Source organism: Rhinatrema bivittatum, chromosome 7 (assembly GCF_901001135.1).
Source record: "Rhinatrema bivittatum chromosome 7, aRhiBiv1.1, whole genome shotgun sequence".
Taxonomy (NCBI): domain Eukaryota; kingdom Metazoa; phylum Chordata; class Amphibia; order Gymnophiona; family Rhinatrematidae; genus Rhinatrema; species Rhinatrema bivittatum.
Window position 1 is genome coordinate 130,900,005 of NC_042621.1, and position 17,763 is coordinate 130,917,767.

Genomic DNA, 17,763 nt, shown 5'->3' on the forward strand with positions numbered 1-17,763 from the left:
AATATGTACGCACAAAGTTATACCTGCTTGGGAGCATTATAACTTTTGAGGTTGTATATTTGCACACATACCTTCTAAAATAATAATAATAATAATAATAATAATAATAAAATGCCATACTGGGTCAGACCAAGGGTCCATCAAGCCCAGACAATCCAGGCCATAAGAACCTGGCAAGTACCCAAAAACTAAGTCTATTCCTTGTTACCATTGCTAATGGCAGTGGCTATTCTCTAAGGGGTGGATTTTCAGAGCCCTGCTCGCCTAAATCCGCCCAAACCGGGCGGATTTAGGCGAGCAGGGCCCTGCGTGCCGGTAAGCCTATTTTACATAGGCCTACCGGCGCGCGCAGAGCCCTGGGGTTCTCCGAGGGGGGCGTGTTGGGGGCGTGTCGGGGGCGGGCCTGAACCGCGCGGTGTTTAGGGGGCGTGCCGGGAGCGTTTCAGGGGCGGGCCCGGAGGCGTAGTTACGGCCCGGGGCGGCCCGGGGGCGTGGCCGCGCCCTCCGGACCCGCCCCCAGGTCGCTTCCCGGCGCGCAGGAGGCCTGCTGACGTGCGGGGATTTACGCCTCCCGCCGGGAGGCGTAAATCCCCCGACAAAGGTAAGGGGGGGGCTTAGACAGGGCCGGGTGGGTGGGTTAGGTAGGGGAAGGGAGGGGAAGGTGAGGGGAGGGCAAAAGGAAGTTCCCTCCGAGGCCGCTCCGATTTTGGAGTGGTCTTGGAGGGAACGGGGGTAGGCTGCGCGGCTCGGCGCGCGCCGGCTACACAGAATTGATAGCCTTGCGCGCGCTGATCCTGGATTTTAGTGGATATGCGCGGCTCCGCGCGTATCTACTAAAATCCAGCGTACTTTTGCTTGCGCCTGATGCGCCAGCAAAAGTAGGCCTATTCGCATAGTTTGAAAATCTACCCCTAAGTGAACTTAATAGCAGGTAATGGACTTCTCCAAGAACTTATCCAATCCTTTTTTAAACACAGCTATACTAACTGCACTAACCACATCCTCTGGCAACAAATTCCAGAGTTTAATTGTGCGTTGAGTAAAAAAGAACTTTCTCCGATTAGTTTTAAATGTGCCCTCTTGCTAACTTCATGGAGTGCCCCCTAGTCAAAAGTATATGTGTTAATATAATGTGCTTAATAATGTGCTCACCCCAGCTGGGCTCTGGAAGACCTCTTTGTGGGGCAAGTACAATCTTGCAGAAAGTAGCTTTTGAGCTTTCATTTAAGTGCACAACCACATAGATAATTTTTAAAAGGACATTTAGGTGCATACAACAGGGATTTATGGGCATAAATCCTTTTGAAAATTAAGCGTTTATAAATAGCTTTTACCATTTTGCCTGAAACCAACATCAAATTCACTGGTCTATAGTTTCCCAACTCACTCACTCCTAGAGCTCTTTTAAAAATTGGTGTTAGATTAGCCATCCTTCAGTCTTCAAGTACTGTGGTTGTTTTAAATGATTGTTGTGAGCCTGCACACGGTGGCCCCGCAGGCAGTCTCCCAATCTTCCTCCTAGCCTGACGGCAAACGATGCCAATGACGTCTTCTGCAGCCAGGCTCTGCGCGGCAGGACTGAGCTGCCCAATGTTCCTTTTCATGGCTGGAGGCACTGCCAGGGTCCTCGAGCTGCAGGGAGGCCATCCCTGCCAGTGCCTACCTGTCTTCCTTTTCTGAGCGGTAGGGAGGCTGCCATTCACCTGGCCCCCCACGCGGCAGGAACGCCGCCGTTGCAGTCTCCTCTTCCTGCTTCTGCATAGGCGGGGGCACGTGCTTCTGTTCGGTATTTAAAAGGCCAGAGGTGGGAAAAGCCCCGCGGCCCCAACGGACAAATTCATCAATCATCGTTTGCTTCAGCCCTATAAAAGGGTCTTGCTGCTGTTCCTCAGTGCCTTCGGATCTAGTCTTCACAGCATCTGTGGTCTTCTGTGGATCCAGGTCCTCCATGGTCTTCCTGTGCCTTGATGGATCTTCGTTTCATGTTCTTCATGTTCCTGAACTTCATCTCTTTGATGTCCCTGATCTCATACCTCGTTGGAGCTCCCTCGTCACCTGTCTTCTGTTCCTGATGTCCCAGATGTTCCGTGTCCAGATGTCCTGATGTCCCGTGTTCTGAGGTGCCATGTTCCTGATATCTGATGTTCCTGTCTTGACCTCGTCCATCTGATCTTCAGCTCTTCATTCAGTTCCCAGGTCCCTTGTCTGTCTACCTCTCTTGGTGTGCCATGTTGTGGTCCATGACCAGCCCCGGGGAGGCTGTGTAGGGCGCCTCGTGGTACAAGGTCTTCTTCTTGTCTGCAGCGCAAGCCTCCAGGAGACTTCTGTTTTTAATGCCTTGCTTCTGAGTATCCTGAATCTTGTCCTGGTCTTCAGAGTCCCCTTGTGCCTGCTTCCATCCATGCCTAAGACTCTGCCAGAACCTGCTGTGCTCCAGCGTGGTCCGTGACCAGCCATAGGCATCTGTTTAGGGCGTGCCCCGGTGCAGGTCTCTACTGAATCTTCATCATGTTCCAGTCTCAAGCTGAGACTGGAGTCTGCTTCGCATTCACCGTGGTCCGTGACCAGCCATGGGCGGCTGTGTAGGACACACTGTGATGCAGTTCTCACCCGGTACTTTTGCATGACTCCTGAATCCTCATCTGAAACTTCCGAGCAACCTGAATCCTTGTCTGGGTCTTCTGAGTATCCTGAATACTTGTCCGAGTCTCCTGTGCTTCCAGAGCCCTTGTCTGAGTTCTCTGAGTATTCTGCGTATCATAAGTCCTTGTCCGAGTACCCAAGTCTTCGTCTGAGTATCCAAGTCTTCATCTGAGTTTCCTAAGTATCCAAGTTTTCGTCTGAATCCTCCGAATATCCTGAGTCTTCATGTTCCTGCCTTCAGCCTCCAACTGGCCTCACACACTCGTCGTTCCCAAGCAGCGGGTCTGAAAGTGCTTTTGAGTAGCCGGAGGGCTACTCTCGAGATCAGCATTGTGTTGTTGGATCTCATTGGTGCGTGTAGGTCCAGTGGAGGGCTGAGCCTGCCTTGTTCCTGTTCCGGATAAATCTCACCTTGTCTTCACTCCAGCCTGGCTCCTGCTCACCCATGCTCATACCAGCTCACCTCTCGCAGTGTATCTTGGGGCTCCTCCCTGAGCCACGCCGTGACCCAAGGCTCACATCCTACCTTAGATGGGACTGCTCCTCCGCGCTCCTAACAGGGCCTGAGGGCACGCTCCTCAACAGGATCCAAAGGCCATGAGCTCGGTGAGCTGTGCCTGTGACGGGCTCAAGTTTTTTGGACAATTTTGTTAGCCTTGATTTTGCCTGGAAATTTTTGCTTCAGTTCCTGGACACTTCTCAACTTGTTCCTTGCCAGAGAATTTTTTTACCTTTGTTCCTGGACACTCTGATAACCGGTTTCTAGCCCAGAATTTTTGCTCTCAGTTCTAATACCTTGTTTTAGTCAATTTTTTTGTTTTGCTGCTTGTCTCTCTCCTCTTTAGCTGTCTGGATCCCACGATCTGCAGAAGGCGCCTGCATCCAGATTGTCTCCGAGTTCAATATGTCTTGGAACCTTCATGACCTGCAGGAGGCACCTGCCATTCTTCCAGAGACCATCTCCGTTCTTACCACTGTGATGTTGGTTCAGCTCCCTGGGTTCCATACAACCTGCAGGAGGCACCTGCACCCAGGTTCCACATTCAGCATCAAGTTCATCTTCAATGCCAAGAATCTTCGAGCATTCAGGAAGTACATCCCATTAAAGTGTACTCCACATTTATTATTTTATTTATTTATTAAAGGCTTTTATATACCGACTTTCTTGATACAAATCAAATCAACTCGGTTTACATCGAACAAGCAGTAACTATAACCAACCAATAACAAGAGACAATTTGAAGGAGTATAAAGTTACATTATAACAAGGATGCGTTAACTTGGAGTAGGAAATAAGAAGGGGAATGAAGATAGAGTATAATATACAAGGGAGTCTTTGGATTTGTACGACCTGCAGGAGGCGCCTGCACCCTAGACCTATCTTTGTCTCCTCGATCCCAACTCAGTCCCTGCCTGCACTGTCCTGGTGCTTGTCCTGGGGCCATCTTCAGCCTAAAAACTTCTCTATGCTTCCGCAAGCGGTGATTTCAACCATGGATTCCATATCAGTTCTTCGCAGACATCGCCTTCCTGTGCTTCACCTTCATTACGTCAATACAGCGAATTGCCTCGAATTCACAGCTTCAATCCAGACCTTGCTCCAAACAAGTGGGACTCTATACTGTGACATCTTTGTGAGCCATCCTATATCCAGAAAACTCAGCACCATTAATCCTCCACTGTTCTTCACGCAGTGTCCCGAGCCACTAGAATCAGGATTTGGGAGATCCTGATTCTCTGTCATCTGCTCTTCTGTACTGTTTCACTGCCAGGCTAAGGACAGCAAATACCACCTTCCAACTTGTCCAGTATGCCTGCACTGCCGTGCTGTTGATCCTCCTGGAAGGACCCTGTCTTCCTTGAGACCACATGGTGGTTCAACTTCACTATCTGGATCCATGAGAACCCATGCAGCTATCTTCAATCCGTCACCCGAGACAGCTTTCCGAATGGCTTTACAAGATTACTAAAGTATTGCCATCTTCTGTGTTTTCCACCAGTGAATTGCTTCTGCAAGGATGTTCGCCACCAGTTGCATTTCAACCATCCATCTGTGGGGATTCACTTGCGTACCCATTGGAATCCTCGGCTATCTTCGAGCCTATCTCTTGAAGCTTCTTCCACCTTAAGTGGCTCTTTGACTCAGTCCTAAAGGGAACTTCATCTTCACAGTCATCAGGGTAATCCCCTTCAACAAATCAGTTCCTTGCATAACGTGCTACAGTGATACCTATTGACTGTCAAGTTCCTCTGAGAACGACTTCACCACCTTGTGAGAGCCTGTAGTAACATTTGGATTTCCCAAGATGCAACTCTCTCCTTACTAAGTTGTAGAGATTTCTCTCATCTGGCCTTGCAAGCTTGGAAGCAGCAGTCCTGAGTATCTTTGTACTTGCCTTCTTCAGCTATGAGCCAACCATCTTTGAAAAGAAAATTACCGTATTTTTCGCTCCATAAGACGCACCTGACCATAAGACGCACCTAGGATTCAGAGGGGGAAAATTAAAAAAAAAATTCTGGTCCCTTTCTCTCAGCAATTAAATTATTATACCGGGATCCCAAAGCCTTTATTTGCATTAATGGATCCACTTCTCCCCTTTTCACCCTGGGAAGAGGAACTAGACAGGGATGCCCCCTGTCCCCCCTTCTTTATATCTTATCTTTAGAACCCTTGACTCAAAAAATACGACAGTCATCACTCATCACAGGCATTACAACAGGCCATATTGAGCAGAAGATGATGTTGTTTGCCGATGATATGTTAATGATGATTTCTAATGCTCATCAGGTCTTGCCTGTGCTATTGGAGATGATACAGACATTTGGTACTTTTTCGGGCCTGAAACTCAACCTACCTAAATCAGAAGCGTTAGACATAACAGGATCCCTTCAATCTAGTTGGCCGAATTTTCCGTTGTTATGGACATCGGAAACCATTAAATACCTAGGGATCAGAATACATAAGGACACACAGCGCTGGTATCACTATAATGTAACCCCTTTATTGAAATCATTCCAGTTAAAAACTGAAAGCTGGAGTTCTCTGCCTCTATCACTTTCAGGGAGAATAGCCTTAGTAAACATGATTTTGCTCCCCAAACTACTGTACATATTGCAAATGACGCCTTTTTATTTGAAATCCAAGGATGTGCGATCGTTTTACCGGATATTTGGGAAATTCTTTTGGAGCCCCAAGAAGGCTAGGTTAGCCTATACTAAGTTAATGGTACCCAGAACAGAGGGTGGACTTGGTGTTGCCAATTTGAGATTCTATAACATTGCCTGTTTGCTACCTACCTTAAGGGAATGGTTGGGGTACGGCCCTCCATCTAATGTCTTGCAATTGGAAAGGGAGGCTTATTATCCTAGTCACTTAGTGTTATTACTGCATTCCCCCTGTGGGACCCATCCCTCCTACGTATCTCAATGCCTAGTGGCAGGGGGCCTGTGAAATTGCTGGAAATTTCTCAGACAATTTTTGCACTTAGAGTGGAAAGTTTCCTTTTGCTTACCACTACTGAGAAACCCTGATCTACCAGCGGGTATACCTACTAAAACCTTGGTAAGACTTCAGGAAAAAGGAATCGTGAACCTGTTACCTTTCATGGAGTTACGATCTAAAAGCATACAATCGTTTGCATATTGTTGTGATAATTTTAACTTCTCTCCTTCTGATTATCTTACTTATTTGCAAATTCATAGTTACATTCAATCCACTGTGTCAACCTGTAAGCGGGAGGTTACCAATGGTTGCTTTCAGAGATTCCTACATATTAGTGCACTTAAAGTGGTTAAACTTTCCATGTATTATACATTTTTGCTTGACTCTTCCCAATATAATATCTATGCTGTTTGCTCTTCAGTGTGGTCTAAGGACCTGGGACATGAGGTGACTGCTAAAGCAGTACAAAGAAGTACTCTATTAACCCAGAAAACAGCACTCAGTATGTACCTGCGAGAATTACACTTCAGGATCATTCGTAGACTATTATTTTGGCCACGAAGAGCTTTTTTAGCCGGAATCACGTCGTCTGGAGCGTGCCCTAAATGCTCACATCCGAATGCCTCCTTAGTACATTGCTTGTGGGATTGTGTAGTAATCCAATATTTCTGGACGATGATATCCCGGCACTTCTCAGTGCCATCGGCTTGTGGTCAGCCTTGGACCATTTGCTTCTGTCTGCTGGGGATTTCGGACAAGACTAGCCCCACACGAGACACACGATTTTTGCTATTCCATAAAAGTAGTTTAATGGCACTTAAAATTATTTTACGTCATTGGATATCTTCATCAACCCCGTCATTACAGGAATGGAAGGACGTTATGCTGGAACTTTACCTTTTGGAACGTAAATCGCTCCCTACGACGTCAAAGACACAACAAACAAAATTCAACGCCATCTGGACCCCATTTACTACATCAGTACCTTTGCATGCATCAGACCTTACTCGTTAACCAAGATGTCAAGCTTTTGTTCTTGCTGACCTGCTTCCAACCTGTTATTTATTACTGTATGGTACTCTGGCGCTAATACACTGTCGCACTAATATGGGTTTGTATGGTATTGTTTTACTGTTAATATTGTCACCTCACCGCACTATCACATTTGTGCACTATGGCAATAAGCTCTAAGCTGTTGGTGTCGGGAAGGAGATGGGGAGGGGGGGAGGGTAGACTGTTCACTACAGTACACAAAAAATGAAGAGAACCGTAGTAATGGTATCACCCATTAGTGTTGGTACTATCTTGGGTTGACGACATTATTTATATCTTCAACTGATGGTAATGACATAGTTTCAATGTTCCACATGTTGTCTGGGTTCTTTTCCTGTTGACTTTAATTACATGTACTACAGTTTCTAAAAAGTTGTGCTTTTACTTATGAAAACCAATAAAAATGATTACAAACAAAAAAAAAAAATTGTGCTAAACCGGTTCTGTCCCCGGGTATCTGTGCGTCTTATGGAGCAAATTAGGGTAGTGCATAACATTTTTTTTCTCCCCATTTTGTTTTCGGGTCTGAGGAGGACCATTTCAGTCCATTCCCCTGATCAGAAAACTTTTGTCTTTCTATTTCTGTGGGAACCCTCTCCCCCCAAAAAAACCCCATCCCAACCCTTTAAATTAATTATCAACCCCCACCCTTTTAACCCCCCCCCCCCCGAGACCTGCCAAATTAATTAAATACAACCCCCACCCTCCTGACCCCCCCAAGACCTGCCAAAGGTCCCTGGTGGTCCAGCGGGGATCCAGGAGCGGTCCGGGAGAGATCTCCTGGACTTGGGCCGTCGGCTACCAGTAATCAAAATGGCGCCGACGGCCCTTTGCCCTTACTATGTCACTGGTATCGACCAATGGCAGCAGTAGCCCCTGTGACATAGTAAGGGCAAAGGGCTGTCGGCACCATTTTGATTACTGGCAGCCAACGGCCCATGTCCAGGAGATCGCTCCTGGACTGCTCCCGGACCGCTCTTGGACCCCCGCTGGACCACCAGGGACTTTTGGCAGGTCTTGGGGGGGTCAGGAGGATGGGGGGTTATAGTAAATTAATTTGGCAGGTCTGGAGGGGGGTCAGGAGGGTGGGGGGGTTGTTAGACTTTTGGGGTTTTTGAGGGAAAAAAAGTGCGTCTTATGGAGCGAAAAATATGGTACCTCCAGGATCAACTCTCCACCTTCTGAGCACTGTTCCTTGGACTCTCTAATTCCACCCGAGTCCTCCTGTAAGTATCTGTTAACTAAGCGGAAGATACAGAGGCAGCAGAACTGGATTTTGCAGAACTCCCTTTTCCAGGTACTGATTTTAAAGTTAAGTTAATCTTGACTGGAGATGAAATAGAAACAGCTTTATCAGGAACAGGTGTAACAACTAGCTTGGCAGAACAAGAGTCAGATTAGGTTGGTGAGAGCATAAATACATGAGTTATTTATCAAGACAGGTATCTCTGAAATTTGATTACAATGCCTTTCCTTTTCTAATGTCTGGTGATGCAGATTATTTTCAGTGTGATATAGAGATTTCTCACAGGACAAGCAGGATGTTAGTCCTCACATATGGGTGACATCACAGGATGGAGCCCAATCACGGAACACTTTTGTCAAAGTTTCTAGAACTTTGACTAGCCCCTACTAGGCATGCCCAGCATGGCACTAACCCTGCAGCCAGCAAGGGTCCCCCCTCAGTCTTCTTTTTTCTGCGCAGCAGTAAGCATGCGGTTAAGGAGCTCTGCACATATTCCTGACAGGAATTTTCCTCACGGAATTACTAAAACTTTCTTTACCCCACAGGGGTCCCTCCTTCAACTTTTTCAGCCGCGGTAATCCGGTAAGTTTTCTACCCATTTTCGGTTGGTTCCTGCCGAGTTTTGCCCTCGCGGCCTACCAGCCGTCGACCGTACCGCGACTACATTTTTTTCATGGCCATGGCGTCGGGGTTCCGTCGGTGCCCAGACTGTAGTCACACCATGTCCATAACAGACCCCCATAAGGTCTGTGTAATATGTCTTGGATGTGAGCATGATGTCCTGACCTGCACCAAATGTGCCTTAATGAAACCAAAAGGTCGCAAGGCCAGAATGGAGAAGATGAAACTTCTTTTCCATGCTCAAACCCCGACGCCGTCTATTGCATTGACGTCATCGGAACCGGCACCATCAACTTCACGCCAGCATTGTCCACCGGCTGGTGACCGGCCGGCATCGATGACTTCTCGGCCTTCAACCACCTCTACTCCCCCTCAGGACCGAGGGGATCACAGAGAGAAACATCGCCACCAATATCGGAAGTCTTGGGCCATCGAGGGAGCGAAATCATCAACCTCGCCATCGTCCGAGCCGCCATCGAAGAAACCCCATCCAGAAAAGGCATCGATCTTTTTGGCGACCGGGTCACCGAGGCAACCCTCACCCGACAGGGTATCGGGAGTCGCGACTCTGCCTTTAACGGTGGTCCCTCTGGCTATGCCTCTGCCTCCTTCTTCTGTTCTCGAGCCGGGGCTGCTTGCTCCAGGTCTCCGAGGAAAATTGGACCAGATGGTTCAGGAGGCCATCGACAAAGCGATGTATCGACTCCAAGTTCCTCCGGCACCGACACCGGTACCAATCGTGGAACCGACCCAATTCCAGCAGAGTTGGCACCGCTGCTATCGAGGATGGAAGCGCTCATTGCCACTTTTCCACCGATGGATCCCGGGTCATCGATGGCTCCGGTGCCCTCTCCGCTTACTCTGTCATCGGGAGGAGAAACACCATTCCGCATCCCTCCATCTGGAGTCCTGCCTCAGCCATCGATGCCGAGACGTCCGTCGGCGCCACTGATCCATCCATTGATGCCCTCGATTCCTGCCCCGGTGCCTTCGATGCCTTCATCGGTGCCTCCCATTACTCCTTCTATGCCTTCGGAGCCTAGACCAGGACCTTCAGGGATTACACCACCCCATCCCCCTCTGGCTCCTAGAGGGGCAGGTGCTCATCCATACGATACCTGGACCGATGATTCTTCACCAGACACCGATGACTTGCCTTCACTACCTTCTCCTACTGAAAGCAGGAAGCGTTCTCCTCCAGAGGACCTTTCCTTTATAAATTTTGTGAAGGAGATGTCTGAATTGGTTCCCTTCCAATTACAGACCGAATGATGACTGGCATCAGATGATGGAGCTCTTGCAATTCCTGGATGCTCCCAAGGAAATAACCTCCATCCCTATCCACCAGGTTCTTCTAGATCTCCTTAAGAAGAACTGGGAACGCCCTGGCTCCATTGCTCCAGTCAACAGGAAGGCTGACACCACTTACTTGGTACAGTCAGCTCCAGGTTTTCTTAAACCTCAATTGGATCACCAATCTGTGGTAGTAGAATCTGCCCAGAAAAGAGCAAGAAGATCAAAACCTCACACTTCCTTTCCTCCAGGAAAAGAGCAGAAATTTCTAGATGCCATTGGTCGCCGGGTCTTCCAGGGCTCAATGCTTATTTCCCACATTGCTTCTTATCAGCTCTATATGACCCAATATAATAGGATCTTATTTAAACAGATACAAGACCTGACAGACTCCCTGCCTCAACAATTCCAAGAATAACTCCAAACCCTGGTGAACAAGGGCTTTGAGGCAGGCAAGCATGAGATACGATCATCTTACGATATCTTTGACACTGCTACCAGTGTATCTGCAGCTGCTATCTCGGCGCGAAGATAGGCCTGGCTCAAATCTTCTGACCTTCGCCCTGAAGTATAGGACAGATTACCTGACCTGCCCTGCGTAGGAGATAATCTGTTTGGTGAGCAGATTCAACAGACGGTGGCGGAACTCAAGGACCATCATGAGACCCTGAGACAACTCTCTCTGATGCCCAATGAGTACCCCTCAAAACAGCCTTTCCGAAAGGACACTAAGAAGTCATTCTTCTGTCCAAAGAAATCCTACCTGCCACCAGCTAGAAGTCGTTCTATGAGACCCTTTCAAAAGACCCAGTCTCGTCAGATACGAAAACAAAAGCCACAAGCAGCTCCTCAGCCAGGCCCTGCTTCCGGTTTTTGACTCTTGCATAGAGAGCAGCAGCCAGCTTCCACTGCCTCAGGTACCAGTGGGAGGTCGATTGTGCCACTTCATCAACAGGTGGCATTCAATCACCTCAGACCAGTGGGTCCTGGCAATAATTGCTGAATCTTCTCTCCATCCCACCGGACTCCCCACCTCTACCGATGTGGAGAACATCATTCCAATCATTCCATCCTTCTGGAACAGGAGGCCTCCCTCCTCCTCCAGTCCAAGGCAATAGAACTAGTACTCTACTCTCAGCATGGCCTAGGGTTCTATTCCCGGTACTTCCTAATCCCCAAAAAATCGGGAGGCTTTCGTCCAATTCCTAACCTACATTCCCTCAACAAGTACCTCCATCGAGAAAAGTTCAAGATGGTAACTTTGGGGTCTCTTCTTCCTCTTCTACAAAGAGGAGGCTGGCTCTGCTCTCTAGACCTCCAGGATGCTTACACTCATATTGCGATAACTCCATCTCATCGCAAATACCTGAGACTTCTGGTAGGCCCCAAGCACTATCAATACCGAGTGCTTCCATTCGGCCTAGCGTCTGCACCATGAGTCTTCACAAAATGCCTCGTAGTAGTTGCAGCCTTCCTCAGGACTCAAGGTGTTTACGTCTACCCCTATCTAGATGATTGGCTAATCAGGGCTCCTACTCAGCATGCTGCTCTGTCAACCCTACATCTTACCTTACACACTCTAATCTCGCTAGGATTTCTAGTCAACTACGACAAATCCTACTTAGTCCCATATCAAACCTTATCATTAATAGGGGCAGATTTGGACACCTTGCAGGCCAAAGCCTTTCTGCCTCGACAGCAAGCTCTCACTCTCTTGTCTCTCGCACACCAGCTGCAGTCTCAGCGCTCCATGAATGCAAGCCATTATCTCATCCTGCTGGGACTCATGGCATCCTCAGTTCAGGTCACCCCAATGGCCTGCCTGGCCATGAGAGTCATGCAGTGGACTCTAAGGTGAAAATGGACTCAATCCATTCAGCCCTTGTCGACCATTGTCCACGTAACCGACTCACTCCGTCAGTCTCTTGCCTAGTAGAGAAATCAGATCAATCTCCTCCAAGGATTGCCCTTCCAGGCTCCAGACCGTCAAATAACTCTCACCACCAATGCTTCCAACCTTGGCTGGGGAGCCCATGTTGCCAATCTGCAGACACAAGGATCTTGGTCTCCAGAGGAAGCCAAACACCAAATCAATTTCCTGGAAATCAGATATGCTCTCAGAGCAGTGGTTCTCAACCCTGTCCTGGGGACCCCCCCAGCCAGTCGGGTTTTCAGGCTATCCACAATGAATATGCATGAGAGAAAATTTGCATACACTGCCTCCATAACATGCAAATTTTCTCTCATGCATATTCATTGTGGATAGCCTGAAAACCCGACTGGCTGGGGGGGTCCCCAGGACAGGGTTGAGAACCACTGTCTCAGAGTATTTCAGGATCGCCTTTCCAACCAAGTCATCCTGATTCAAGACAACTAGGTGGCCATGTGGTACATCAACAAGCAGGGGGGAACGGGCTCCTACCTCCTCTGTCAGGAAGCTGCACAGATATGGGCGGAGGCCCTCTCCTACTCGAAGTACCTCAGGGCCACCTACTTGCCAGGAGTGGTCAATGTGTTGGCAGACAAGCTGAGTCGCACCTTTCAACTGCACGAGTGGTCTCTCAATCCCACAGTTGCGGACTCGATCTTCCAACAATGGGGTTACCCTCAAATAGACCTCTTTGCGTCACCTCAAAACCGCAAAGTAGACAACTTCTGCTCTCTCACTCGCAGCCAACACTATCAGCCAAGAGACGCGTTCTCCCTCTCATGGACAACTGGTCTCCTATATGCGTTCCCTCCACTTCCGCTTCTCTTGAAGACTGTCATGAAGTTATGTCAGGACAAGGGAACCATGATCCTGATAGCATCTCACTAGCCACGCCAAGTGTGGTTTCCAATCCTTCAGGATCTCTCCATTTGCAAGCACATTCCCTTGGGAAAGGACCCGCTTTTGATCACTCAAAACGACAGGTGCCTATGCCACCCCAATCTTCAAGCCTTGTCTCTGATGGCATGGATGTTGAAAGGTTAATTCTTCAGACACTTAACCTTTTTGAACCAGTTTCCCGTGTCATGATTGCTTTATGGAAGCCTTCCACGAGAAAATCGTATTCTTACAAATGGAACAGGTTTACGGCATGGTGCCCTTCTCAATCCCTTGACCCCTTTACCTGTCCAATCTCAAAGTTTCTGGTCTATCTCTGGCACTTGTCAGAGTCAGGTCTAAAAACTTCCCCCATCAGAATGCATGTCAGTGCGGTGGCCGCCTTCCATAAAGGTATCGGGGATGTTCCCATATCAGTACAGCCCCTTGTAATACGTTTTCTGAAGGGCTTGCTTCACCTCAAGCCTCCACTGCATCCTCCAGCCCCCTTCTTGGGACCTCAACCTGGTTCTGGGTAGGCTCATGAAACCACCATTTGAGCCTCTCTAATCCTGCGATCTTCGCTATCTCACATGGAAAATGATTTTCCTTTTGGCAATCACTTCGGCTCGCAGAGTTAGTGAGTTACAGGCTCTAGTTACCTATCCGCCTTACACTAAATTTCTGCAGGACTGGGCAGTACTCCGCACTCACTCTAAGTTCTTTCCTAAGGTAGTATCTGAGTTTCACACTAATCAATCCATTATACTACCTACCTTTTTTCCTAGGCCCCATTCCAATCCAGGAGAGCAGGCTCTGCATACCCTTGACTGTAAACTTGCTCTAGCATTCTATCTAGACCGTACAGCTGCCCACAGGAAAAGCACTCAATTGTTTGTCTCTTTCCATTCCATCAAATTGGGGCAACCTGGGGGTAAGCAGACTCTCTCCTCCTGGTTGGCAGACTGCATATCCTTTTGTTATCAGCAAGCAGGCATTCCACTTCAAGACCGTGTTAAAGCACACTCTGTGAGGGCCATGGCGACTTCAGTAGCACACCTATGCTCGGTAGAGATGTGAATCGGAACCGGAATCGGTTCAGATTCCGGTTCAGATTCACATCCTGTTTTTTTTTCGTCTGGCCTGATTGCGGTTTTGTTTATCGGCTGCGCCCGAGCCGATAAACAAAAAACCCACCCCGACCCTTTAAAACTAATCCCTTAGCTTCCCCCACCCTCCCGACCCCCCCAAAAAACTTTTTACAGGTACCTGGTGGTCCAGTGGGGTCCCTGGAGCGATCTCCCGCTCCCGGGCCGTCGGCTGCCACTAATCAAAATGGCGCCGATGGCCCTTTGCCCTTATCATGTGACAGGGTATCTGTGCCATTGGCCGGACCCTGTCACATGGTAGGAGCACTGGATGGCCCGCACCATCTTGTGCTCCTACCATGTGACAGGGGCTGACCAATGGCACCGGTAGCCTCTGTGACATAGTAAGGGCAAAGGCTATCGGCGCCATTTTGATTACTGGGGGAAGCTAAGGGATTAGTTTTAAAGGGTGGGGGTGGGTTTAGGGGTTATTTTTGTGTGCCGTTTTTCCCGCCCTCCCCCAAAACGATAAGAGAACCCCCACGATCAATATCGTGGGGTTTTCCTATCATTTTGGGGGAGCCCCCGATTTCTGACGATTTTGAAAATATCGTCCGATATTTTCAATCGTCCGAAGCCCGATTCACATCCCTAGGAGTTACCTGATAAGTCTGCCACTGAATATATCTGGATAAACCAGACTGACCCACATACTTTTTCCTGAACAGTGATGAATATCAGGGCTGATCAGCTAATGTTTTACTGCAACTTGTGAATGCCTGCAACTTTGCCTCTTTTTATGTGGATCCATTTTGGAAACAAATTCCCCTATATAACGCATTGTAACTACAAAAGTGTATACTGGCTCAAAGTTATACATTTTGTATTTCCTGGTAAATTTTCAAAAAGTTGAAAATAAAGAATTGAAAAAAATTATACATTTTGAGGTGATCCTTCCTCCCTCACCCCCCACTCCCACCGGTTCCTTCTTCCCAACTCTAATCCTCTCATCACCCCATCTGTACCTGTTTGTCTCGCCATTTATGTATCCTCTTTCCTACATCAGTCCTTCTGTCTCTCCTACCTCATGAGTACCTTTCAGGCCTACCCCCATTCGCTTCCCTCTACACGAAGAATACCTAACTAAAGGTAACCGTTTATATAACCTGTCTCTCCCCCCGTTCATCTGACCTCGGTATCTCTCCTAAGTACTCCCTTCCTCCTTCGAGGCACTTTTGCCTCACTCCACACTTCCCTGCCCCCCCCCCCCCCCCAGGATCCCTTTATGCCTGCGTAGCTTTCCCTTGCTCTTATGTGTCCTACTCTCCCTTTGTACTCCCCGAAACCATCTCATTTTATCTCTTAGGTATTCAGCTTTCCATTTCCGGCTGTTTACCTTATCTTAAGGCATCTGTTTAAGAACGCTGTTTTTGAATCCATGACTCCCTTGTACATTGTATTGTTATTTTTTAGCATGATTCCCTGTATTATAGCTCCTCACATTAATATATAGTTAGTTTTCTTGTAGCTGTCTTTGAGACATCTTTATATAGTCCCTGTTTAATACATACTTATCCCTTGTATCTATGTTTCATTTTTTGCTATTGTTCTATGTAAGGGCCATGCCCAACAGTTCTTAGTTGTATGTAAACCGATACGATGTGCAAACGGCTATCGGTATAGAAGAACCTCCAAATAAATAAATAAATGAGATACATTTTCAAAGGGCTTTCAAGTATAAAAATGCCTTGTACACATTTACGTTCAGCGTATGTTGTGCACAAGCAATTTTCAAAGCAGGCTGAGTAATTGTACATTCATGCTGGAAGGTACATGAAAAGTGAGTGTGTTTGGGGTGTGTTGGGACGTAGTTTGGAGGTTCACACATACTTTGCTATATTTAATCTAAAAAACCTGCGTGCCACCATCACCAAGAATGTGCAGATGCTTTTCTGTCTGCTGTTTAATGTATTGTCTTTTTTTGACCTGATATTTGTCATGCAAGCTTCTTATGGGGAGTGGAAAGGTCAGCCTGCCAAAAGTAGATGGAAAGAGGGGGTGGGGCTAACTGGAAAGTTTTGCACACTTCTGCTATTGTGGAAGACAGCCTTAACTTTCTGGCAGATTTTCTTCTTCCCCTACTGAATGGTCTGGACCTTCATGACATTTGTAACAAGAAGGTCCACCTTCTATGGCTGGAAATTAAGCTTCCTAAGAAGGGCTCCCTTTTCTCCGGGCACGGTGTGCTTAGGAAGATAGGCTATGAGACCTGCCTTATACCGGATGTTGCATAACCTTTGCCTCGCCCATTGCAGCAGCAACCAGAAATCTGATAGAAACATGCAATATACCATTTTAATCAGCATTAAAGATGGAATTATAATTAATAATTGGTGTGCACACTATTAGCTTGTAAAGTGGCTTTAAAACAAGTGGCCTAACAAGTTGTTTTTTTTGCTTGTTACTGGTATTTTCAATACTTTTTTGGCTTTCTTAGACAATTTTAGTGGTTAATCATTACAAAATTCTGTAAAATACTCGTTGGTAGTCTTGCCCCATGACCTCTGAACCTAGCTTTTGCTTTGACCTAATTTTCTGGCAATCCACTTTTTTGTAATAAAGGTTACTCCAGCATCATGTGCTTCACAAAATGTAATATACTTAATATGATCAATCTGATGTTGTGTTTGCTATCGTACATTCTGACGAGAAATAATAAATTAAAATAATGTGTAAGGTATTATTAAATTCCAAACTGAATGGCTTACAAAATGGTATAAAAATTATATTGGTGGGATAATCCAGTAGGGCGCTAAGAGGGGAGGCAAAAATTATGCAACCCTGTATACCCACATTTACACGTAAATGCGACAAATACATGCATAAGGGGGGAGGTTTTATGCACTGGGAGCCTAACTTTCAAACCTATTCAGTGTATTGGATTTGCTTGCATAAATGGATGTGTGGAGATTTATCCAACTACTTTATACACTGTGTAGTGGGAGCCGCACAGTTTATAAAATGTCACATAGTTTTCTTTTAAAAGTATGTGTGTGTGTCTCAATATTCGCATATTTTTGCAATGCAATGAAAGCACTTATTTTCTCTACCTGTTTTATATACACATATGTGTATTTTTTTAGGTGGGTTAGAAAATATAACAAATATGCATAATAACCCTGGTTTATATGTGGAAGCAGGTTTTCTTTTTATAACGTATGAGCATTTGATGCTTACTTGAAATCACCAGTTCACTGATAACCTCTCCCAGTTCACCTAGAATCCTCTAGCACTTCATCCTGAACCCCCAACAGTTCACTCAGGCCTCCCATCCAAAAATTATTGGTAACAGACCAGTCCGATTTCATTTGTGCCAGTCAATTAGTAGGCATAAAATTGTACAAATAAGTGTCATATATTTATACATGTATATCTCTTATAAAATAGCAACTTCCATTGGCACTTCTTGACTTTGCCCCAGAATACTCCTAGAGAGTTCATTTTTTGTGTCAGTAAAATGTACTCTCCAAACCAAAAATACATGTGGACTTTCGATGTTTATAAAACAGCA